The following is a 27226-nucleotide window of genomic DNA, read 5'->3' as shown; positions in this document are numbered from 1 at the left end:
GGGCTGCTGATAAATGATGGAAAGTGGCTTGGTGTGTGCTTCTGCCAGCTCCCTCAGCACCCTTGGGTGGATCCCATCTGGCTCCACAGACTTGTGATGTGTGTCAGAGTGGTGTAGCAGGTCGCTAACCATTTCCCCTTGGATTCTGGGGTCTTTGTTCTGCTCCCGTCCCCATTTTCCAGCTCAGCAGGCAGGGGACCCTGGGAACAATTGGTCTTACTCTTAAAGGCTGAGGCAAAGAAGGCATTAAGTACCTCAGCCTTTTCCTCATCCTTTGCCACTGTGTTTCCCCCCACACCCAATACAGGCTGTACATTCCCTTTAGACCTCATTTTGTTGTTACTGTATTTAAAGGAGGAACCAGGGGCCTTGGCTGAGGAGGAGGAGTGTGAAGATGACAGTGACAAAGAGCTGTCCCAAGGGGAGGACATCACCACCTCCAACACCTGGGTCAACCCCTTGTTCCCGGAGCTCTTCCAGGACCCCCACTCTGGTCCCCAGCAGCAGCCTGGCTGCCCCAGCAGCGTGGGCACGGAGGCGACACGAAAGGGAGCCAGTGAACAGCAGAAAGCAACTCCTGCCCCAGCGGGTGCCACGGATGCTGAGCGGGCACCTTCTGCTCTAGCCGGAGCTGCTGAAGAAGAGGGGCACCACGTGCCACTCGCCCCCACGGCACAAGAGGAGTCAAAGGCACCAGCTTCTCTTGTCTATGGCGAGCAGGCGGAGAGCCAGGCACCTGCCGCGCGCAGCCGCACAGACTACAAGGCGGCTCTGCAGGACACAGCCCAGCGCATTGTGAAGGACTCTGTGGCTGTGATCCTGGGACTCGGCCAGCAGCCGGAGGAAGAGCAGACCGTGGTCCAAAGCACAGATGCAGCGTGCGAGGCTGGTGAAAATATTGCTTCTCCCGTGCCTGGGGACCATCAAGGAGAGGCCGGCACAGCCGTTGTCTCCCTGGCAGCGTACGAGGATGAAGTGGTGTCTCCATTGCCTCAGATCCCTGCAGCAGGTGCTGGCACACCCCACCTTGCCACAGCAGCAGACGATGCAGGAGACGCAGCGGCTTCTCCATTGCCTTGGGACCCTCGGCACCAGGTGAGCCAGGCGTGCATGGCCAGCACTTGGTGTGTACAGCTGGGAGATGCCTGGGGCTCTCCGTGTCAGCCCGCTGACATCCCCGCCCTCCCCTGACTGTGCTCTTGCTCTCCCCTTGCAGGTGGCCTCCGAGTACATGGGCAACACACAGCCCTCCTCCGCCTGCAGGAACATGCCCAAGGACGACCCAGGTACGTCCCAGAGTCATGCAGCACCCCAGGTAAGGCAGGCATGAGACCTTTTGTCCCTGTGAGCAGCACACAGGCCAGGCCAGCAGCACTCTGCACCCGCGGGCCGGACAGGACATACCCCTGCCACCCATCCCTGGGGAAAGCCTTTGGTGGCTGGGGCAGGCAGGTGCTTGCCCGGTGCCCGCCCAGCCCCTCACCTACAGCTTTCCTTCCCCCACAGGCGTCGCCGCCCTCCCACACACAGTGGCTCAACAGCGACGGCCCTCGCTCTTCAGGAGGGCGCTCAGGGCTCTGCGCAGGGCTTTCCACTGTGCCTGCATTGCTGGACAGCAAGAGACGCAGCACCCCGCTGCCAGCACCAGGCGGGTCCCCGGACATGGTGTCTGGCCCTGACCCTGCATGGCATCGAGAGGGAGAGGCACAAGGAGGTGTGTGAGGGTGGGTGCATGGACGGTGCCCCAGGAATTGAGCTGCTCTGCGGACATCGTGCTGCCGCCTCTGCTCGTCTGTGGATGCTTTCTGAGGCCAATAAATGATGACCATTTTCCCCCAGTGCTTGACTGTGCCTGCTGCACCTCGGGAGAAAGAGGGGTGCAGGCAAGAACCATGTCGGCAGGCAGAACAGGAGAGCCCCTCTGCTCCCTTTTCTCCAGGTCGAGCAGAGTCCCGTGCCCTTGACCTCTGCCTGTGCCTCCGGCGCTCCAGCTCCCAACCAGCTGGGGCCTCCACTGGCCTCACTCCACAGGCACACTGCCCACCCCTGCCCACCTTGGCCTCCAGGGCCTTTCCCACAGCCACTGCTGCACAACAACCACCCAGCCCCAACCCCAGCCCCACCTCCTGCGGGGCATCAGCACATCCCTGGGCCGGTGCTTGGTGCTTGCCTTTGCTGGATTCCCTGGTCTCCCCAGCAGCCCATTCCTCTGCTCTAGCCGTGTCCCTCCCAACAACTGCCCCGTCTCCAGCACCGCCACTGCCACACCCAGCATAGGCACCTGCCCTGTCCTGGCTGTCAGCGTAATCTCTCCCATGCTCCACCTCTGCAGGAAAGGCACTGAAGAAGGGCATCCTGTGAGGGACCTTCCCAGTAAGCAGCCATCAGCCAGGCTCAGAATGCCAGGTGCCGCTGCCCCAGAGACCAACCGACCAGACAATGCACCACCCACCCCTGGCGCCGGTCACAGAGCCTCCCCTCTCTGCTCATTCCCACGGCCGGGGGCAACCCCAGAGGGCCTCAAGCCTCTCTGGCACCATTGCCCTGGGGAGAGACTAGCTGGCTCTTCCCACTCCCCTGCTCCTCTGGCATGGACCTGAGAACAATATCCGGGAGTGTTTCTGACAACACCATCCCAGTGACCGAGCAGCCTGGAGGTTCTCCCAGCACTCCACCTTGCCCTTCTGGAAGATGGCTCTGCCACAGTTCACAGAATCACAGAATCACAGAATGGTAAGAGTTGGAAGGAACCTCTGGAGATCATCTTGTCCAACCCCCCTTCTTGAGCAGTCACACCTAGAGCAGGGGGCACAGGAACACGTCCAGGTGAGTTTTGAATGTCTCCAGGGAAGAAGACTCCACAACCTCCCTGGGCAGCCTGTTCCACTGCTCTGTCACCCTCACAGGAAAGAAGTTTTTCGTCATGTTTAAGTGGATCTTCCTGTATTCCAACTTGTGCCCATTGCCCCTTGTCATGTCATTGGGCATCAATGAAAAGAGTCTGGCCCCATTCTCTTGACACTCACCCTTTAGATATTTATAAGCACTGATAAGATCCCCCCTCGGGCTCCTCTTCTCCGGGCTAAACAAACCCAGGTCTCTCAGCCTTTCCTCATAAGGGAGATGCTCCAGTCCCCTGATCATCTTCATAGCTCTCTGCTGGACTTGCTCAAGCAGTTCTGCGTCCTTCTTAAATTGGGGAGCCAAAAACAGGAGACAGTACTCCAAATGTGGTCTTAGCAGGGCAGAGAAGAGGGGGAGGATAACATCTCTCGATCTGCTGCCCACATGCATCCCAGGACACTTTTGGTCTTCATGGCCACAAGGGCACAGTGCTGTCTCAGGGTCAGCTTGTTTTTCACCAGCACTCCCAGGTCCTTCTCAACAGAGCTGCTTTCCAGTAGTTCAGCCCCCAACCTGTACTGGTGTATGAGGTTGTTCCTCCCCAGGTGCAGGACCTTGCACTTGCTCTTGTTGAATGTCATGAGGTTCCCCTCGGCCCAGCTCTCCAGCCTGTCCAGGTCTCGCTGGATGGCAGCACAGCCTTGTGGTGTATCAGCCACTCCTCCCAGCTTGGTATCATCAGCGAACTTGTTGAGGTTACACTCTATCCCTTTGTCCAGGTCATTAATGAATATGTTGAACAGGAGCGGACCCAGCACAGGGAACACCACCAGTGACAGGCCTCCATCCAAACTCTGCTCCATTGATCCCGACCCTCTGAGTTCTGTTGCTGAGCCAGTTCTCTGTCCACCTCACTGTCCACTCATCCAACCTACACTTCCTTACCTTGCCTGTGAGGATGCTGTGGGAGACAGTGTTGAATGCCTTACTGAAGTCAAGACACAACATCCACTGCTCTCCCTTTGTTGACCCAGACAGTCATGCCATCATAGAAGGCTATCAGGTTGGTCAAGCACGATCTTCCCTTGGTGAATCCAGGTTGACTATTTTGGATAACCTTCTTGTCCTCTACATGCTTGGAGATGACCTCTAGGATGAACAGCTCTGTCACCTTTCCAGGGATGGAGGTGAGGCTGCCTGGCCTATACTTTCCCAGGTCCTCCTTCTTGCCCTTTTTGAAGATTGGAGTGACATTTGCTGTCCTCCAGTCCTCGGGCACTTCTCCTGTCCTCCATGACCTTCCAAAGATGATGGAGAGTGGCTCAGCAAGAACATCCACCAGCACCCTCTGCACTCATGGGTGCAACCCATCAGGACCCATGGATTTGCAAGGATCCAGTGTGCCTAGGTGATCTCTGACCCAGTCCTTCTCAGCCAAGGGGAAGTCCTCCTTACTCCAGATTTTCTTTCTCACTCCTGGGGGCTGGGATCTCTGAGGGCCAGCCTCAGCAGTAAAGACCAAAGCAAAGAAATAATTCAGTACCTCTGCATTTTCTGCATCCTGCATCACCAGGCCCTTTCCCTCTTCAGCAGTGGGCCTACTGTATCCCCAGTCTTCCTGTTACTGCTGATGCATTTAAAGACCTTCTTGTTATCCTTGACATATCCTGCCAGTCCTGTTTTCCACATACTGTAAAGTTCCTTCCATTTCACTTCTTCTAGAAGCTCTTTTCTTATCCATGTGGGTCTCCTGGCTCCTTTAGTTGACTTTTTTCTTCATAGGGATACAAAGATCTTGAGCTTGGAGGAAGTGGTACTTGAATATTGACCAGCTTCTCTTGGACCCCACTATCTTCTTGACACCTAACCTATGTGATTCCTCCAAGCAGGTCTTTGAAGAGGCCAGAGAGAGCTCTCCTGAAATCCGGGTTTTACATGCAAGCAAAATTGGAACTTTAAGTATGAAAGTAATGTTTGGAAGGAGAGACTAGTTGATTATGAGAGAAACCAGGTCCAGTCCTGTTCAACATATACATCAACAACCTGGATGAAGGAAGAGCATACCGTCAGCAATTTTGCTGATGATACAAAACTGGGAGGAGTGGCTGTTACACTATAAGGCTGTGCTGCCATTCAGTGAAGACTGGACAGGCTGGAGAGATGGGCCAAGAGGTGAGAAGGGGCTTTAAATCGTAACTATAGAAGTTTAACTATTGCTTATCTCTACTGCCTAATATTTATCTAACTATGATGCAAGATGATTGAAACAAGGAGTCCTGTAGTCTCTCAACAAAGGACAGATCCTGATAAGGACAGAATGTAATGATGAGCAAGGAAGCTATGAATCTCGCAGCAAAGGACAAGTTCTTGATAAAGACAGAAACTTGTCTCAAGAACCAGCTTGAACTGACCTTGTAGTCTGGACAAGAAGCCAGAGTAACCGAGTCTGCGCAAAACCAAGGGGTTACTAGTGGTGACAAAGAGGAATAGTCAGCCTTCATCCCCACGACCCCCTGCGACCACCACCAGGAGGCACTGCGCAAGCGCAGTTGGGAAAGATTTATGGAAATCACTCCTTTAGGCTAATTTTGATACGAAGAGGGGAAAGGACATGCATGTGTATAGGTGTATTGGGAAACCTCATGTATATGTAATGATTTACTGTATAAATCCAAGACAAACAACCATGCTGGCGTGCACAGCTTTGGTGGGACTACCCCCTGTGCTGCCCAGCGCTGAATAAACATACCTATTTTACAGTCTTACAGATTCTGGAGTCTGGTTTCCACATGTCAGAGGAACCTAATGTAATTCAACAAAAGCAAGTGTAAGGTCCTGCACTTGGGGACGAACAACCCCATGCACCAATATGGGTTGATGGTTGACCTTCTGGAAAGCGGCTCAGAAGGACCTGGGAGTGCTGGTGGACAGTAAGTTGACCCTGAGCCAGCCTGGACGTGTTCCTGTGCCCCCTGCTCTAGGTGTCCCTGCTCAAGCAGTGGGGTTGGACAAGATGATCTCCAGAGGTCCCTCCCAACCCTTACCATTCTATGATTCTGTGATTCTGTGAAATAGATGTTTTAGGATCTGATCAATATAACATATTTCAATTTTTTACTTTACCTTGAAGTGAATCATACCCTAAAATATCTCTCACCACGAACAGTAAAGTAAGACTCAATGACAATTTCAGATGTAAGTGTTTACATTGTAAATAGCTACAAATTTCTGATTAAAAATCAGATGCCCAAGAGTCCAGAAATAATACATATTCAAAGAAACACCCTCCTATTTGGTATATTCACAGTGCATGCAACACAAAATTAGGATTCTTAGTGAAATGGATATAGACAAAAGAACATTGTATACAGCAGTCATTGTTTAATGTTTCACTTAGGAAAAAAATACCCAGAATCTGTAAAACTTCCTAAATTATACATCTGTTCCTTTTAATTTACTCCTCAGAGGAATGGGCAGACCAAAGAAGAGGGGAAAATGAATATATTTGTTAGTAACTGATGCTCTCTGTCTCTAAAACATTTAAATTATGTTTATTGATAGAGAAAACCTCTGGATACACTTTTAGTTCTGGATATTGTGGTTTAATGCCAGTCGGCAACTAATACCACACACCGGCTCGCTCACTCACCCCCAGTGGGCTGGGGGAGAGAATCGGAAAAGTAAAAGTGGAAAACTCGTGGGTTGAGATAAAGACAGTTTAATAGGTAAAGCAAAAGCTGTGCACGCAAGCAATGCAAAACATGGAATTCATTCATTCCTTCCCTTCGGCAGGCAGGTGTTCAGCAGTCTCCAGGAAAGCAGGGCTCCATCACGTGTAGCGATGACTTGGGAAGACAAATGCCATTATTCCCAACATAGCCCCCCTTTCCTTCTTTTTTATACACCGAGCATGATGTCATATGGTATGGGATATCCTTTGGTCAGTTGGGGTCAGCTGTCCTGGCTGTGTCCCCTCCCAGCTTCTTGTGCACCCCCAGACCACTCACTGGTGGGGTGGGGTGAGAGGCAGAAAGGGCCTTGACTCTGTGTAAGCCCTGCTCAGCAATAACTAAAACATCCCTGTTTTATCAACACTGTTTTCAGCACAAAAACATAGTCCCGTGCTAGCTACTGTGAAGAAAATTAACTTTATCCCAGTCAAAACCAGCACACTAGAAAATGTGGTCAAAACACTGCATGCTTCAGCCAGAAAACAGACATTTATGGAAATTCTTCCAGTGCTTCCAAAACTTTAATTTGGATCCCTGGTGTGGGTCTGACAGGGAACAACAGGATGCAATTACACAGCAGCCAAAGTTACACATGACATATTCCAATCACCTTGCTTTGGGTTGGTTTGGAAAAATTTTTTAGTGATAAAATAAATGAGCACAGTGGGTATGATCCCTTTTCTTGGGTCCAAAAGGCACAAAGAGAAATAATATTTTGTGACAAAATGCCTTTGTAAATATGAAATTTTAGCATAAATATCATCTCAGACAGTAAAAAGCTATATGCTGCATTTACAGTTACTCTATGCACACTGCACACTGCACTTATAATAAGTGCACATTGCATTTACTACAGGATTGATGGTGGTGATAACCACACCCAAAGATGTTATTTGAGCTACCTTCAGTGGCAAGGGTAGGTAGGTGAGGTTAGGTTGATACGGCTGCCACTAAAGAAATCAGACTCATTTTTCTTAGATACAATTTGTATTGCTCTTGCCACTTTATCAAACAATGCAAGGCTGTTTTGTTTCATGACCTGAATATATTCTGGCTGTATTTCCCTTAAAATCTTGAGGTCCTCTGGAAAAACCTTGCCGCTCATTGCACAATCTGTATTGGTTAGAAGCTGTGTTTTTTCACTGTTTTACTCCCAGGGAATTCATTAAAAATTATGATATCACCACTCACTTTGATTGTAAAGTTATCAAGAAAGACTTTATTGTTCTGTGGACTGTTTTAAACAGAACACTAGGGTAAAACCCGGTTTATTTTCAGCATTTCAAATCTGGAGTAGTATTAGTTTTCTTTTTTTTAGCTCCTAGACCTTGAAGCCTCCTTCTAATGTTTACTTTCCAATAACATTCAAATTTGTGTTCTTAAGATTGTTCCCTTCTTTTCTCCATGTGGCAGGATCAGTGTTATTTACTGCTGTATTTATATACATGTTGATTTAATTATTACCTACTACTATATAGGCTTGTGACCACTTTATTTGAGGCATTTTCATATTTCACATACACTTTATTCTTTTCAGCAGGTAATTTCTGCTTAATGAAAATTATATGTAACTATGATAAGGGTATACAGATAAATAGGAAGTTAGCAGGATGACAGGGGAGGGGTATGCAGCCTCTTAAATGTATCTGAAGTGCTCTTCTAAAACAGCTCTCATTTTTATAGAAAAAGAATCTTGTGGTCTTTTCAAAGAGCTGATAATATACCTGATACCAAGTCAGTCTCAGCTTGTTTAGTATTCAGTGTGAAGTAGTGAGGTTCCAGCTGGGATTAGGGAATTAATTAAATAGTCCATGTTTGACAAAGGTAGCTAACTATCTGGCTGAATAGGAGTGACCCAAATATAATAACCTGGAAGTACCAAAGGCATTTGGCCCAAGGGAAGGCCAGCAAGGATAACTGGACAGATCTCTTAAAATAAGCTTTGAAAGACCGGGGAAGCAGAGGGAGATAAATCAGCAAAGCTGTGCCTGTTTTGAAAACAGAAGGCAAATGTGAGAGACAAAGAGGATAAAAAAAGAACTAAAATTAAAAACCACACTGAAAAGGTAGGCTATTCCCAGAGGATAGGATCTTTAAATTACAAAAAACAGGCAGAAATCTGGGGAAACTCCTAAAGGAGAGTTCACAGCAGAGTCCTGGTGGAGTCTAGGCTAGTTTAGGTTTCAGGTCTTAAGGACTACCACCAGAACTATCATAGACTCATAGAATCATAGAATAATAGAATGGTTTGGGTTGGAATGATCTTAAAGATCACCTAACTTCCAACCGCACTGCCATGGACAAGGACACCTTCCATTACACCAGGTTGCTCATAGCCTCATCCAACCTGGCCTTGAACATTTGCAGGGAGGGGGTGTCCACAACTTCTCTGGGCAACCTGTTCCAGTGCCTCATCACCCTCACAGTCAAGAATTTCTTCCTAATATCCAATATAAATCTACCCTCTTTCAATATAAAATCATTGATGCTTGTCCTATCCTTACAAGTCCTGGTAAAAAGTCTGTACCCATCTTTCTGACAGGCCCCCTTCAGGTACTGGAAGGCTGCAGTAACGTCTCCCTGCAGCCTTCTCTCCTCCAGGCTGAACAACTGCAACTCTCTCAGCCTTTCTTCACAGGAGAGGTGCTCCAGCCCTCAGATCATCCTCACGACCCTCCTCTGGACCCACTCCAACAGCTCCATGTCCTTCTTATGCTGGGGGCCCCAGAGCTGGTCACAGTACTCCAGGTAGGGTATCACAAGAGCAGAGTAGAGGGGCAGAATTACCTCCCTCGGCCTGCTAGTCATGCTTCTTTGATGCTGCCCAGGTTATGGTTGGCTTTCTGGGCTGCAAACACACATTGCTGGCCTATGTCCGATTTTTTATCCACCAGTATCCCCAAGTCCTCCTCCTCAGTGCTGCTCTCAAACCATTCCTCCTCCTGTCTGTACTGATACAGAGGATTGCCACGACCCACGTGCAGGACCTTGCACTGGTCCTTGTTGAACCTCATGAGGTTTGCACAGGCCCATTCTCAAGCCTGTCAAGGTTCCTCTGGATGGCAAACCTTCCCTCTAGCGTGTCAACCACGCCACACAGCTTGGAGTCATCTGCAAACTTGCTGAGGGTACACTTAATCCCACTGTCCATGTCTCCAACAAAGATGTTAAACAGCATTGGTCCCAACACTGACCCTTGAGGAACACTACTCGTCACTGTTTTCTACTTGGACTTTGAGCCATTGACTACAACTCTAAGTGTGACCATCCAGCCAATTCTTTGTCCACTGAGTGGTTTGTCTGTCAAATCCGTGTCTCTCCAGGTTAGAGACAAGGATGCCATGCAGGACAGTGTCAAATCTTTTGCACTATGCTGCTGCTTACATGAAAAATGTGGCTTCTTTCCAGGCCACACAGCTAGAGGGGTACCGAGTTATTCAACAAGGCCAAGAGAGTCTTAGGTATTCATATGCAGGTTACACACTCTTTATAGACTTTTAAGCAGAGCCCTGAGTTTAAGTGATGTTTAAAAAATCTATTCATCTTGAAGACTGCCTGATCTTGAGAGAAGGAGGTGAACTGAGGATGGAACAGAGATCTTAAAGTAGACAGTCTCCCCAGTAAAGTAAGTGTAAATATTATAGTGGTGCACACATCTTTGAGGGAATACGTACCCCAAAACATCTTTAAGGAGTGGAGACTGCTTCCTGCCAAAGTGCCAGGAGCTTGAGCAGGAGAGAATGCTGCCTAATGCCATGTTCAGCAAAAGAATTCTCTGGCAGCTGCAGATCAATACTTTTCCTGCACTTTAAGAGAGTCTATAGGGTTCTTATTGCTCTGGATAAACCCCACAGCATCACACTATTCTTTTTTTCTCTCAGACAGAAGATCTTTAGCTGCAGTTGAGATGTCATGGAAATATTTCCCATCTGTATCATAGAGAGGGCTATACAGTGATATTATGCAACTCATTAATTAATAAAAAGATTTCACATAATGTTATGAAATGAAGGAAAATATCTTTCCAGCAGTAAACTGTGATATCATTAACCCAGTGTGCTAGCCAATAAGCCAATAACTGTGGTGGATGCAAAAATGCAACCATTGATTCCCTGAATGTTTAGTGTGGTAAAAGTTTGATCATAGGATATAAAATCTGAGAAACCAGAAAGGTTAGTAATAAGGAAGTGCTAGTAGATCTTTCTGGTAAATCTTCTGTTCACTGAACATATAAAAAACGTTCATAATTGTCTTTAATTTTTTTTTTTTTGCATTCTTTCTTTTGAGAAAATAGATTGGAGTTACACTTCAGTAGACACATGGTTGTTCTGAGGTGGTACTAAATGACAACTGCTATGTGGTTTCACATTTGTTGCAACACACCGTGTGTGAAAAAAACAAAAAGAAAACATTATGTGTCATCTAAGAGTCTTTCAAAAATGTAGGGAATAAACACATACCAAAACTGTTAACACAACATGAGAAGAACTTCTAAGATACATATCACTTATGATAGAGAGGATGAAATACCACTAATATCTTATCAACAAGATAAAGGTATAGGTAAATGATTCATACAAATATTCAGAAATATAATGAGCTTTATAAAAAACAAATCTAAAAGTCTTTTGAGATCCTTTGCTTAGTTCTTACCCAGAAAAAAGTCAAACACCTCAATAAAACTCAGGAGCAAATTAAACATTTTTCTGAGGGCAAGAAGGTGAAGTAATTAAGCTATTAATTTGTGCTGGTTTTGGCTGAGAAGGGGTTAATTCTCCTCACTGTGGGGGTTGGCTACCTTTCCAGCTTCCCGCGCTCTGCCGCGTGGCGGGGGGGGGCGGGGCTGGGAGGGGCAGGGCCATGGTGGGAGTGGCTGACCCCAACTGGCCAATGGCAGGTTCATTCCAGACCACGTGACACCGTGACCAGTACATTAAGGGGGGGCAGGTTGCGGCTTGTGCGTCGCATGGTTTGTTTCAGTGGTGCATCCCCTTCCCCCACCCCCCCCGGGTTTCGCACCGCTCATTGTTTTCCTTTCCATTGCATTTTTGTTGTTGTTTTTAAAATTTTAATTATTAAACTGTTCTTCTCTCAACCCATGAGCTTTACTGTTCTGATTCTCTCCCCCATCCCACTGGTGGCGGAGTGAGCAAATGACTGTGTGGGGCTGAGTTGCCAGCTAAACCACGACATAATTAAATAAAAGTTTGATGTAACTACAAACTGTACAAACATAAACATGTTCTATTTAAGCAATCGAGGCATCTGATACCAAAAATAAAATAGGAGCACATTTGAAAGTGGCCTCATCAGCCCACCTGCTATGAGCACCAGTCTTTAAACTCTGCGAATACAGACTGTGGCTGAATTATGGTACAAAGTGAAATGAATTTTGTAGGATCAGCTGCAGCTCAGAAAATACTGTATGGGTCAAACCTTTATGCTTTAATTCAACACAACTGGCAGGCCTGTTCACAGAATCCCCAGCAATAAGCTCCCTTTAGTAAAGGTTATTTATTGGACATCAGGGTCAGGGAAATTTTAAAAAATACAACTAGTCCCTTGACCTTTGTTAGCTGAAATACATTCACCTTTTTGTACAATGATTGTGCCTGCCGTGTGACTTAGCAATATCAGCACATCATATTGCCATGTAGGAGAACAGCTGAAGGCTCTTATTCCCTGCACCAGTGGACACTGAGTGCTTACTGACATGGTGCAGTTGATACTGATAAAGAAAGCAATGTTTGCATGGGACTAAGGTACCCCTTTATAACGTGACCCACAAAACCACATTCCTTTTTCTTTAGACATGAGAAGACTTCCTCACCTTCATTGTTTTATCCATACCTCTCTCCAGTCAAGACCTTTTTAAACACAAAATAAGAAGAGAGAATAACTAAACTTAGCTCCAGTTGACATCAGTTGACCAGGTTTTTGTCATGACATGTACAGTTAGGTGGATTTGCAGGTGTGCTGCAGAAGCAGTGCTTTCTGTGCACACGTGGACCCCTGAAATTGGCTGCAGACCTACTTTAATTAAGAGAGCTACATGCCAATTAGTACAGTACATTAAATGGGACTGGAATTGTGGTATGTCCCTAGGCCTCCCAAGCATGTGCTATGCCAGATGAGATCATGAAGCAGTTGTGACAGCTCATGCTGGCAGATGTGCTTTTATAGATTACCTATGCATTCCCTTCTCTAAATCACAGATAGAACAAAGAGCTACCATTTAAAGGGAAAAAAAAATATTTTTAAAAAAGCTCCTGATCTCTTTAAGACAGAGAAACTCAGAGGGAAACATTTTATTTCAGAGATACCAGGAGGATTGCACCCCAGGGCTTCTTGTTTCAAAAGCTGTTGACAAGCTCAGGGGAGCAATTACTTCCAACGGAGATGACAGTGTTTGTGAGACAAGAAAGCTCTGCAGAAGCAAACATAGGTGTAGTAATCAGAGACCACAGAGCAGCCTTTTGATAAAGTTTATTCTTTTTAATGGTTCACATGCAAGACTCCCATGTTCGGACATGTATTTAAATATTTGTGGGCAATCAGACAGATACTATTTCCAAGTGAAACATAAACTAACAATTAAGAAATACTGTAAGGTCACTTCATCTCTTGAAAATGTAGTGCTTCCCTTATAAAGATATATTGATGAGAGAAACAAGAAACTTTATTTTAATATGACTATAATTAACCCTGAAGAAGTCAGTGAAATTATTCCCATTATCTCAATAGTGTTGTGTTCAGAGTGGAGAAGATGCAGTAACACCAGAAAAACAAGCAAGCACATAAACACTTAAATATTATGAAAAACGGTCTTGAAAATGGGATAAAAATGCTTAAGATTAATCTTAAGAGTCTGATTTCTTTGCTTCATAAATTAGTCAAGGCCTGTACTGTTCTTATGGGGCCTGTTGACACTATAGCTTTTTGCTTGTGTCTCTCCTTCACAGAATAGTTTAAACTGTGCTCTGAATTACATATATACATCAGCTATCCTTTTCGACTTCATTGGTATGCAGTTAAAAGGAGAATTTAATTCAATGTCTCCATGAGGGACCAATATGCCCAGTCCATCTTTTAGCACCCACAGACAACTTTCATGTTCAAAAAAAGGAAGTAATTAATTTGAAAACCAAAATTCCTTTTTTATTTGCTTAAATAATGGCTGTGGTCCAGGTGTCCATAATCTTCTTTATATATTCGCATTACAGGTTCTTATTATCTGGTGAGACAACTGAAATAAGGTTAAATACAAGGCAAATGAAACCCTTTGAAACACTGAAAACAGCCATTCCACTCTTTTCATTAGAGGCTTTTGCATGGTAGCTTTTTACACAAGTCTCAGTGCTTCACACCTTCTCTGAGGGAACAGGAGACAGTTATTTTAGAGCTGAGACAATGTGAAAAACAAGTAAACAGATAAAAAAGGTTTTTTCTTTGTATAGTTTAGAGGTATTTCCCCCCCCTTGCTTATTATAACTGTATGTATTAATTTTCTTAAGAGCATTTTGGGATTTCCCTTTGAAATGGAAACCCAACTGCAACCAGATGCACTGAAAATATATTATTATTACACAGTCAGGGCTAAGAGGAGAGGTGATTTTATAAGCAAGTCTCTAGATGAGCATTTAGACGATACAGAATCAATTACCAGCTTTGCCATAATCTTCCTGAGTGTTATATGCAAGTCAGTTACAGTGAGATTAAAATAAAATCTTTGTTCTTTAACTGTTTATTGTGTAAAGTAAAATACAGTTTTCCAAGAACAGCAGCTTAGTTCAGACTTGCTTTTGCCCATTTAGGCCACTAGACTAGTAAGAAATTATTTCACTTGTCTGTTTGCATCCAGTTCCCACAGGTCTTGCATTTTGAATCCACAGAGACACCTTTTCAAGTGGAAGAGAAGGGTCTGTGCCTTTCAACAGGTAGAGTGGTATCCTGGAAGGACCTCTGGCTTGAAGAAGTCTTTCAAGCTTCTTTCGCAAATGCTGCATCTATTAGTCTTCATATAAAATAGAGACTTCAGCAATAGTAACAGCACATCTCTTAGAAGATTGAAAGAGATGCATGTTCAAAGGAATGATGTAAGAATTGTGTTTTGACTGAATTCGTTTTGACTGAATTCATTTTGACACAGAACCTAAATTTATACTTACGCAAGACATAGATTACTGATGTATACTGACAAGTATGATTTCCTCGATTCATGTTTTAAATTGCTAGATGTGAACCAGCTGATACGTGGATCCCAGATGGTCCAGATCCATCTACATATTGGAGAAAAGCACTGTACTGGGTATATTTCTCAGGGCAGGCTGTCACACCAACAATTCTAGACTGTGTGAAATCAAGTACTTTTTTTCACTTCTTCATGGTGTTCTCTGCTCTTCAGAAGACCTAAGCGTATACTATTTTTCCCTTCTTTACAAGTTATGTACTGTACTTCAATAAGCAGCTGCTAGCTGCTTATTGTGGATCCTATGCCTATAGACCTGAAAGTTTTCTGCTCACTAGGTAGGGAATGCTTGGCTTTAACTTTGAGTTCTACATTGAGAAAAGCCTTTAACTTTTGGCATTGCAACACTAAGCATCACAAGTCCCTCTTTCGATCTAGACCTTAATCTTTTTGTGCTACATCTATAAATGGAAACTAGTAGTGATTTCATTCTTAACTTGGTCACTAGTTCCTAGTAATAATGCAAACTATAGAAGCAATACAATTGATGGACATTAATACCTGGGGCCATGGGACCCCATTTACTTGATACAAGTAACGGCAGTTGTGATGATGTTACAGCCAGATTGGTTTTGGTAGTAGCAGACAATATAACAAGGGAACATACTTACACAATTTGTCTTGGTTGTTCAGAATGGATATCAGGAAAAAGAAAATCTGTAGGAGGCCTGTGCAGCCCAGGAACAGGTTTCTCAGAGAAGTGGTGACATTTCCATCCTCGGAAGTTTTCATGCCTTGGCTTGCAAAGCCAGGGCTGATCTGATCTAGTGCTGGTGGCAGTTGTGGTGGGTTGGCCTTGGCTGGCTGCCAGACTCCCACCCTGTTGCTTTCTCACTCCCGCTTCTCAACAGGCGGGGGAGAAAATAAAATGGACAAGCTTGTGGTTTGTGATAAAGGCAATTTAATAAAAGAAAAAGCCATACATAGAAGCAAAGCAAAAGGAGGAATTTATTCAGTACTTTCCACTGGTAGGCAGATATCCAGCCGCTTCCTGGGAAGCGGGGCCTCAGTATGTGTAGCAGTTGTTTTGGAAGACAAGTACCATAACCACAAATTCCTCCTCCACTTCTTTTCTCTTAGTTTTTATCACTGAGCATGATCTTATGATCTGTAATATCCCCTTGGTCAGTTTGGATCAGTGTGCCCCCCAGTCTCTTGCCCACCCCAAGCCTACTAGCCTTTGGGTGTGGACAGGGTGTGTGGAAAGGCAGCCTTTAAGCTGTGTAAGCACCAAAATGTTGGTGTCTTATCAACACTGCTCTAGCCACAAATGCAAAACACAGCACTGTATGGGCTACTATAAGAACAGAGTAGTTTATCTCTCAGTAGCTGGACTAGATGGCCTCCAGAGGTCAACATTTCTATAATTTCTTCCTTGCATCCCAAAGTCCTATGCTATATACAATCAGATTGGCTTTAATGATTGGCTTTTATCCTTTTATTACTTCATGAAATTCATAAAATTGCTAATTATCCTCATTGTAACACCAAAAAACTCTTATTCAGTGTTTCATTTAAAGAATTGTGCAAGCACAAATACTTTAACTTGAAATAATGAACATTACCTATGCAATAGCAGTTGTCAGTCACCTTCAACTATCAAAACCCATTTGACAATATCCAGGTCAGCAAGCAATTTTAACCAAAAGGTAATTGTACATTGACTGCTATCTTGCTTTGTAACCTGACAATACTTTGGCCTAAATTTCTGTCTCTATTTCTTCAACATGCCTCGGGGGACACTATCTCAGTTTTATCTTTGCAGAGGAAATGAGAAAACTGTCTTTATTTGTCTTATAGCTCATGGAATTAAAAAAAAAAAAGAAGAAAAGAAAAAAAAGCACTTATCCCCTGGCTTACCAGAAAATCTTTCCTTTTGGTTTAAGACAAATAGGCTCTTAGGAAGTGCAAAAACATAATGCTCATGATGAAAAAAATTTCTGAAAGACTTCTGAAGCTTTTTAAATCATTACAGTCACATTGTCATCACCTTTTCATTTTCTATTTAAGTCACCCCTTAGTTGGTGAAAAGCTATAATTTGCATGACCCATTTCCTATACAGTTTGAAAACCTAGTATAGTGATTTCTTTCTCCACATTCATTTCAGTGAAGGTGTCTGAATTCTCCTAGAGAGTGGATGTCATTGAGATTAGATTTGCATCCAGGAATGACGATATCAGGTAATTTGTAACAGCAATCCAAACTCATGTTTACTGACAGCAAAATATTTTTTAAAGATATCAGGTTAACCCATCAAATTAAGTTTTGAAAAATTACATATTTCTGTCATTTCAAAAATGCTGTTTTCCAAAATTAGGCATGGTATTTTAACAAGTCAATTATTGTCTATTATCAGCTTCCTTTCCATTTTCTCAAATATTGTCCTAGGACAGTGGCATAGCAAAACCTTTCCACTGATATGTCCCTGTAGGAGAACAGATTCCCCAACTCCATTTAACAGTGTAGGAGCCTCCTGAGCTAACTTGTTGCCATATGCATTCAAGCTGTAAGAAGTCAAGGATGAAGACAGCTGTTTTCAACCTGTCTACAGCTACAATCTGAGACAGAGATTGCCTGCTTGCTTGTTTCAATTCCTCAGTTTCTCTGTGAGAAAAACTGCAGGGCTTTACCGTCTTTTCTATAGAACTGGAGAATGGGAATGTCAGTGTTGAGGGACATACAAAAAGGAAAAAGAGTTATTGCTCACTGTTGCAAAGAATAGAAGGTCAAGGACCTTCTGAGAGGGGGCTTGAAAGCAGAAAATGAAATTCACATTATCAAAAGCATTTGTTACTTTGGTTTCTTAAATAAACTCACGGGATCATGTTATTTTTTTATCAGAGTACTACCAATTTTAGCCAATTCTGACAGTGACAGAGGTCGAAAAAGTTTTACTTTAAGCTGATGAAATTTGGGTAAAGAAGACCATGTCAACTAGTGGAGAAAAAAAACTAATTCAGTATTAAGCATCAATTTCATACTCAGCCTGTGAATTCAGTAGTAATGCCTCAGCTGATTCTGTTGCTCATGGAAGTATTTTTTTAATATTTAGAAGGTTCTTTCCTTTTGCATCTAGATATTTTCACATATGCCTTTTATTTGCTAATATCCATTATTTTGAAGGCTGTTCTTTTCCAAATCAGAGAACAACTCACAGAATCACAGAATCACAGAATCACAGGTTGGAAGGGACCTCAGGGATCACCTGGTCCAACCTTTCTAGGAAGAGCACAGTCTAGACAAGATGGCCCAGCACCCTGTCCAGATGACTCTTGAAAGGGTCCAACGTGGCTGAGTCAACCACTTCCCTGGGGAGATTATTCCAATGGGTGACTGTACTCACTGTGAAAAATTTCCCTCTCATGTCCAATCAGAATCTCCCCAACAGCAACTTGTGTCCATTCCCCCTTGTCCTCTCCATGTGACTCCATGTAAAAAGGGAGTCTCCATCTTCTTTGTAACTACCCCTTAAGGACTGGTACATGGTGATGAGATCCCCTCTGAGCCTCCTTTTCTCAAGGCTGAACAAACCCAGTTCTCCCAGCCTATCCTCATATGGCAGCTTCCCAATCCTCTGATCATCTTGGTGGCCCGTCTCTAGACCCCTTCCAGCCTGTCCACACCCTTTTTGTATAGAGGGGACCAGAGCTGTACACAGCACTCCAGGTGTGGCCTGACAAGCACTGAGTAGAGTGGGATAATGACTTCTTTCTCTCTGCTGGCGATGCCCTTTTTGATGCAACCCAGCATCCTGTTGACCTTCTTGGCCACAGCAGCACACTGTTCGCTCATACTGAGCTTCCTGTCCACCAGCACCCCCAGGTCCCTTTCCACAGAGCTGCTCTCTAGCCAGGTGGATCCCAGCCTGTGCTGCACTCCTGGATTATGTTTTCCCAGGTGCATGACCTTACACTTCTCCTTGTTGAACTTCATAAGGTTCTTGCTGGCCCACTCTTCCAGCCTATCCAGGTCTCCCTGCAGAGCAGCTCTCCCTTCTGGAGTGTCTACTTCCCCACTCAACTTGGTGTCGTCAGCAAACTTCATCAGGCTACACTTGATGCCGTTATCCAGATCAGTTATGAAGATGTTGAATAACATTGGGCCCAATATTGATCCCTGGGGGACACCACTTGTGACAGGTTGCCAGTTTGAGAAAGAGCTATTTACCACCACCCTTTGGGTGCGGCCTGTCATCCAGTTCCCCACCCACTGCACAGACCACTTGTCTAGGCCATAATGCATCAATTTCTCCAGGAGGAGGCTGTGGGGGACCATATCAAAGGCCTTGGAGAAGTCCAGGTAGACAATGTCCACCACCCGCCCCATGTCAACCAGGCAAGTCACTGTGTCATAGAAGGCCACCAGGTTTGTCAAGCACGATCTGCCTTTAGTGAAGCCATGTTGGCTTTTCCCAATCACATGCTTCATTTGACTTGTGATGGCCCCCAGGAGGATTTGTTCCATAACTTTCCCAGGGATTGAAGTAAGGCTGATGGGCCTATAGTTACCCAGATCCTCACTCGAGCCCTTCTTGTAGATATGGGTAACATTTGCCTTCCTCCAGTCCTCTGGGACATCCCCTGTTCTCCATGGCTTCTCGAAGATTACGGAGAGTGTCCTTGCAATGATGTCAGCCAGCTCTCTCAACACCCTCGGGTGGATGTCGTCAGGGCCCATTTATTTGTAGGGGTCAGGGTTCTGTAATAATTCATGTACTATCTCTTCCTTCGCTGATGGTGGGTCGGTGTTTGGATCAATCGGCAGTTTTGTTCCCTGTGACCCGACAGTGTTGGTAAAGACAGAGGTGAAGAAGGCGTTGAGGACCTCTGCCTTTTCTGCATCATTGGTCACTGACTCTCCTATTCTGTTTAACAGCGGGCCTACGTTTTCGTTCTTTTTCTGCTGGTAGTTGACATACCTGAAGAAACCTTTCTTGCTATTTTTCACGTCTACAGCCAGTTTCAATTCAAATTGGGCTTTTGCTTTTCTAACTACATCTCTGCACATTCTGGCTATGCTCTTGTAGCTCTCGGCAGATAATCCTCCACTTCTCCATCTCTGGTGTGCTTCTCTTTTGGATTTGAGTAGACCCAGGGCTTCGTGGTTGATCCAAGGGGGCCTCTTGCTCCGCTTACTTCCCTTTCCTTTGTAGGGGATAAACTGGTTTTGTGTTTCCAACAGAGAGTTCTTGAAGAACTCCCAGCACTCAGTAGCTCCTTTATCTTCCACGGAAGCATCCCACAGGATCCCTCCCAACTGAGCCCTAAGTGAACTGAAGTTTGCTCTTCTAAAATCCAGAAACCTTGTCTTAGAGCTGACCTTCAACATGCTCAGCAGGATCCCAAACTCCACAATATTGTGATCAATGCAGCCAAGGCTATCACTAACCAATATATTACAATATTCTCTGTTTGTGAATAGCAAGTCCAGCAGCGCCTCCTTCCTGGTTGTCACATCTAACATTTGTATGAGGAAACAGTCCTCTATGCATTCCAGGAACTTGGTGGATGACATGCAAGCTGCCATATTGTTCTTCCATCAGATGTCTGGGTAGTTGAAGTCACCCATCAGGACTAGGTTCTGTTGGCCAGAAGCTTGCTTTAGTGCCCCAAGTATCTCTTCATTGGCATTGTCATCGTTGTTAGGAGGTCGATAGCAGATGCCCACTGTGAGGTCCTTCTTGGGGATAACCCTTTTGACTTTAACCCAGAGGTATTTGATAGAGCAGTCGCAATCACGACCTTGACTTCAGACTGCAAAGGGTATAAAAATAGAGAGGAAACACTATTTAATGAACTACAAAAACTTCTCCCAGAGAAGAGAAGGGCTGGAATTCAGTTAGAATGAAGAAAATCAAATCACAACTGCCTATTCTGTGTCACGGTGTTCCCTTCTGGACACTACAGCTGTTAAAAAGCAGTATGTTAAACTCTTAAACCCTACTGTGATCCTATCACCAGTTAGTCTAAATAAATCATCCTTTCAAAGTCAACAATACTAAGAAATCACAGTCTATACTTCAGAAAATGTAGCAATACTACTAGCATGGTTCAGTGACCTAAATGGAAGTGCTTAATGCCATTTGAAGTGCTATGGACTATCCTGCCTGGCCTCAAGTAGCTTCTTCATAAGGGTGTGCATGGCCCATTGTATCAGCATGAGTTAAATCAGCTGTGTGGTCTGTAACACAATCTCTGTGGACACACATATAAACACCACATTAATCTGAATTGCTTAATTCTGAACATTATCACTATTCATCCAATTTTGTTCTTAGACAAAACACTACTTTTCCTTTTAGGGTCTGAGTATCATCAAGATGATATCAGGATCAAGGCAATGATGACCTATACAATACATAGATTTGATTGATTCTACTTCTTGTTTGGTTTGGTGAAGTCTTGCTTATTGTTCAAACAGTTGGCTGTTTCTCTTTCATGTATCTTTACCTTGTGAAAATGTTGGAGAGCAAGCTTCTAACATGTAGTTTATTCCTGATCTCTCCAGTATGCCTAATAACATCACTTTATTCTGTATTAGCATCATATCTGAGCAAATGGATGGTTCCTGCAGATTAGGTTTGTATCAACCCAATTTTTTAAAACTATCACTGTGAAGAATGACTGGCAGGTGTCCTTCACAGAGATTTATAAAGTCAGACTTCTGGAAATGGTTCGACCATTTTTTTGTGTTACCTGAGAATAAAGTGCCATGCCCTCAGTGTGATGTGACACTTGGTGACTAGAGAATTCAGTGACTACCACTGCATGTCAAGATGGTCTCTACAGTAAATTTAAATATATTACATGCCCATCAGAATGAAAAATGCTGAGTTACATTTGTAAGTGTTTAATTCCTTGAGGAACCTCTCCAAATAATCAAGTACTATGGTAGTTATTGCCTGCCAGATTTTTAATAACCTGGCCTTAATTCTACTTCAGAGACCTAAACAGCTTATTCAGAGTAATTTTGTATCTAGAGACCCTTTTACAATATTAAGACAATCTTTATCTCCAGTAGGTTGCATGAAGTTCTTGATCATCCCTGCTGTTTGAAATAACTGTTCCATTTAAACTCCCTCTTAAACATGGTTTCTAACAGAGATTTTCCACTGACTGCAAGGATTTAGGAGAACACCATCTGTGCCTCCATCCTCCTCATCCTTTTCAAGGTTACATGGTTTCTGTTGGAAACTGGGCTGGAAAATAAACCTGTAGATTACTAGAAGTCACTTTGTTATTGGTGTTCTTTCCATAAGGTCTCATAAGGCATGTCTATGCAATGAAATATTGCATATGTCTATGCAATGAAATTATACTGAGGTGTCTAAGACACCACTGAACAAGCTGGAAATCCTGCGTGGTCCTTTGCTGTGCAGGGATGTCAGTATGGCATTACACATGAGATAATTAGAGTAACCTTTCCTCTAGACTGACTGGTGCTGATGTGACTCTACTTCTTCCAGTCCAGATGAGCTACACATGGCATTAGCTTAGGTTTGTGCTCTGGCAGCTTATGCTCTGCACCACCTGTGGCAGACCTTGATGTACAAAATTCCCTGCTTTCTGAAGGGTTGCCCCATGATTTTACTCTCCAGGTGAAAGTAAAGGTCGCCAGAAATTAGACCAAGTTATTGCCCAAGTGGATGGTTTTCATGTTGCTCACATGCCTCATAAATGGCAGCTTGACTACCAATGTCACTAGGTACCCACACTCTCACTTCTCCAGGCAATGACTATTGACTTTTTTGACAGGCAGAAAGGAAAAGAAGTTGAACTCAAGCAACAGAGGAAAATCTTTCAGTTTGGGAACAACACAACCATTCCACTCTCAAAATATTCTACAAGCATAGAATGTGAGCTCTATAAAACTGATGGAAAATTATTTTAATTGTAATTTCAGATTAAATAAAGATATTAAAAACCAACATTTATAATTTTATATGTGTATATTATTTGTATATTTATGTATTTGTATTTATACTTATATTTAGGAATCAGAAACACCACTTCCCAGTGTTCTCCTGTTCTGATTTATTTTCAGTCTCATCGTTCTGGTTCAGTTGGTCAGCAAATTTATACTAAAATTATATCTCAAATTCCTTCTCCTTGCTTCTGCAGATATCATTCCTAATTACTGAATACTTCCAGGTTGTTCACATACTTCCCTAGATAGGCCTGATCTTTCATTCTCTCTCACACTGCTTCAAGAAATTGTCTTAGCCATATTCTCCCCTTCTCTCTCCCCCCCACCCCTTTCTTTACTGTCAATTTTAATCTGTATTTTGAGCCCAGGAAAGATTTCCCTGGAGTAGCAGCAAAAATGTCATTATGAATATTCATATATTGCTATGATCTTGGAGTTTTAAAATATAACTGACTATTGTCATAGCAATGCTTATTCTCCCTATTATAAAATATTGAGTTTTGCCTATGGTTGATCTTCAATATCTAGGTCACTAGGCCTTTTTTTTTTTTTTTTTTTTGCAACACCTTTTCAAGTCTAACTTATTAATTTTTACATACCATATAAAGACATTGCAATTTAGCACTTTAATAGTCTCTTTCCTCTTCAAGCTAGATGATATTCTAGAGAGAAAAAAAAAAAGAGGTTTGTTCTTCTTGTGGATCAAAACTAGAATGGTCATTCACTGCATAATCCACATGATTGTTTTTCCCATCAGTTTCTATTACCATCACCAACCAGAACCAATTGCTTTCCAAAACTTTCTGTCTTTTCAATCCTTCATTTCTGAAGTCTGGTTCTGCAGTACTATCACTGGGAGACCTTTTGCTTTAGATTTTTTATATACATAATAAAAATTAAAGTCACTTTCCCAACGAACTTACAAGAAGAAAGGCAGTAAATGAACAAACACATGGGGAATCAAGTGAACAAAATAACACTGAAATATTGTGTTTAATGTAGCAAAAAGCAATACTGCACAACCAGTGCCTAGCTGCTTCTAGTTACAGTTTGTCCTTCCTACAAGTTTTGGAAACATTTATTGTCAAGTCCTCTCAGAGTGCTGCATGGTTTTAAAAGGACTGGTTTTTCCCCATACCTAGAAATTAGTTCAGTTACCTAAACAGAAGTACCAAGTATTAGTTGTGATTTCTTCTTTCCCTTCTTTAGGTGCAGAACTCTTGGCAAGGCTACACTCACCATGAAGGACAACAAAATGCAGCTGAAGGAGAAACTCTAATGTTACAACACTTTGTTAGATTGCAGCATTTATTTAGATTAATGTTTTCTCTAGAAAATATGGAATTTTACAACAGTGCCTTCTTTCCAAGGAACGTTCTCACCCATATCTGTCACCAGTTTTGCTCCTGGGTCTTTGAGTTGGCTATAAGTCATGCAGAGTGTAGTAACTTGCAGTTCAGATATGACAAGTGCAGACATTTCAATCCCTTAACTTAGCAGATAGAAATATCTTTTCAATTGAAGTTGGACTATGGGGAGAAGGACTCTCAGAGAACAAAGTAATGAGCCCATGGTAGAAAGGGTTATTGAAGTCATTGGGATGAATAGTGTCTGCAGCAGAAAAGGAAGCAGGAACTCAGAAATCTGTGGTTTTAATAAGTAAACAATGTGTGGAGTGTTATTTTATTAAAGCAAATACTGCAGATATACAAAGATTAAGCTCTCTCTGCTTCTCATCGTGGTCCCACTAATCAACGTGAATAATAATACCTGATTCTTCTAGGCAAACTGGATACAAATGCTAAAGAAAGTTATTATAGTTCTGAACTAACAAATAGTCATTTGGAATGAAAATAATTTATGGCTACAGTTAACAGATTTGTTTGCTAATGTTTTCAATCTTTTTCTTTCTGTTTTTTTTAAAAACAAGATCACAAGACCAAGTAAGGACTGCCAGGGCAGGAAAGCTACAATACCTCTGCTGTAGGATGTGAAGGAAACTCAAAATACAGAGGGGACACAGATTTTCTGCCCACAAATTTATACAATAACAGGTCCTTCTCTTTCAGTATTGGTGGGAATATGGGTATGTCACATGCAAATTTGTCAGCTAAATTTAGCTTCCTTGCTGCATAAAGAAAAAGGCTAAAATATTAGGGTGTTACTCAAGTACTATGGATTTAATTCCCAGTTATCCAAAGAACTATTTCTGGAACTTAATATAAACCATACAATGTTTCAATTCCCTTCTATTATAAAATATATATGGCGTATCCACACTGAATATCATATGACATGTCACATTGAGTGCCATGAGGAAACAAGGTCAAGAAAAGGAATATCAAATTAGAATGGTATGGAAGCTGAAAATAGCTGAAAATATATGTCTTAAAGAAGAAATTCATCACACATAAAATGTGTGAGATTTAATGAGAATGTAAAAAAAATCTTGATTTCTGTGAACCAGGTAAGGTGGGGGAAGATGATAGAACTATAGAATGGTTTGGACTGGAATGATCTTAAAGATCACCTAACTTCCAACCGCACTGCCATGGACAAGGACACCTTCCATTACACCAGGTTGCTCATAGCCTCATCCAACCTGGCCTTGAACATTTGCAGGGAGGAGGTGTCCACAACTTCTCTGGGCAACCTGTTCCAGTGCCTCATCACCCTCACAGTCAAGAATTTCTTCCTAATATCCAATATAAATCTACCCTCTTTCAATATAAAATCATTGATGCTTGTCCTATCCTTACAAGTCCTGGTAAAAAGTCTGTACCCATCTTTCTGACAGGCCCCCTTCAGGTACTGGAAGGCTGCAGTAACGTCTCCCTGCAGCCTTCTCTCCTCCAGGCTGAACAACTGCAACTCTCTCAGCCTTTCTTCACAGGAGAGGTGCTCCAGCCCTCAGATCATCCTCACGACCCTCCTCTGGACCCACTCCAACAGCTCCATGTCCTTCTTATGCTGGGGGCCCCAGAGCTGGTCACAGTACTCCAGGTAGGGTATCACAAGAGCAGAGTAGAGGGGCAGAATTACCTCCCTCGGCCTGCTAGTCATGCTTCTTTGATGCTGCCCAGGTTATGGTTGGCTTTCTGGGCTGCAAACACACATTGCTGGCCTATGTCCGATTTTTTATCCACCAGTATCCTCAAGTCCTCCTCCTCAGTGCTGCTCTCAAACCATTCCTCCTCCTGTCTGTACTGATACAGAGGATTGCCACGACCCACGTGCAGGACCTTGCACTGGTCCTTGTTGAACCTCATGAGGTTTGCACAGGCCCATTTCTCAAGCCTGTCAAGGTTCCTCTGGATGGCAAACCTTCCCTCCAGAGAATCAGATGCACCATAGAATCATAGAATGTCCTGAGTTGGAAGGGACCCAAAAGGATCATCAAGTCCAACCAAGCCCTGCACAGGACAACCCCAAAATTCACACCATGTCTCTGAGAGTGTTGTCCAAGCGCTTCTTGAATAGCGTCAGGCTCAGTGCCATGACTGCCTCCATGGGGAACCGTTCCAGTGCTCCAGGACCCTCTGAGTGAAGAACCTTTCCCTAATATCAACCTAAACCTCCCCTGCCACATCTTCCTGCAATTCCTTTGTGTCCTGTCATCAGTCACCAGAGAAAAGATCAGCACCTTCCCCTCCTCCTCCCCTTCTGAGGAAGTTGCAGACCACAATGAGGTCTCCCCTCAGTCTCCTCTTCTCCAGGCTGAACAAACCAAGTGACTTTAGCCACTCCTCATATGGTTTGTCCTCTAAACCCTTCACCAACTTTGTGGCCCTCCTCTGGACACTCTCTAGTAGCTTTCTACCCTTAATGTACTATGGTGCCCAAAACTGCACACAGCACTCGAGGTGAGGCCTCACCAGCACAGAGTAGAGAGGAACAATCACCTCCCTCGACCGGCTGCAATGCAGGGCTTGATGCACCCCAGGACACACTTGGCCCTTTTTGTTGCCAGGGCCCACTGTTGGCTCATGTTCAGCTTCCCATTGACCAGAACCCCCTGGTCCCTCTCTGGAGAGCTACTCTCCAGCCTCTCATTCTGCAGTCTGTATGTACATCCAGGGTTGCCATGCCCCTGGTGTCAAATCCAGTATTTGCCCTTGTTAAACTTCATACAGTTGGTGATTGCCCAGCTCTTCAGTGTGTCCAGATCCCTCTGCAGGGCCTCTCTGCCCTCGAGAGTGTCAACAGCTCCTCCTAGTTTTGTGTCATCAGCAAACTTAATTAGTATTCTTGTATTCTTTCAAGTCCTTCATCCAAGTCATTAACAAAGAGATTAAAGAATACCTGCCCCAAGATGGATCCCTGCTGAACCCTACTAGTGACGGGCCACCAGCCTGATGTAACCCCATCTACTATAGCCCTTTGAGCCTGACCCATCAGCCAATTGCACAGCCATTGCATTATACATTTATCCAGATGTATGCTGGACATTTTGTCCACCAGGTTTCACTTATCCCA

This window comes from Phalacrocorax carbo, chromosome 1, assembly GCF_963921805.1.
Source record: "Phalacrocorax carbo chromosome 1, bPhaCar2.1, whole genome shotgun sequence".
NCBI lineage: Eukaryota > Metazoa > Chordata > Aves > Suliformes > Phalacrocoracidae > Phalacrocorax > Phalacrocorax carbo.
This window is presented reverse-complemented; position numbering follows the sequence as displayed.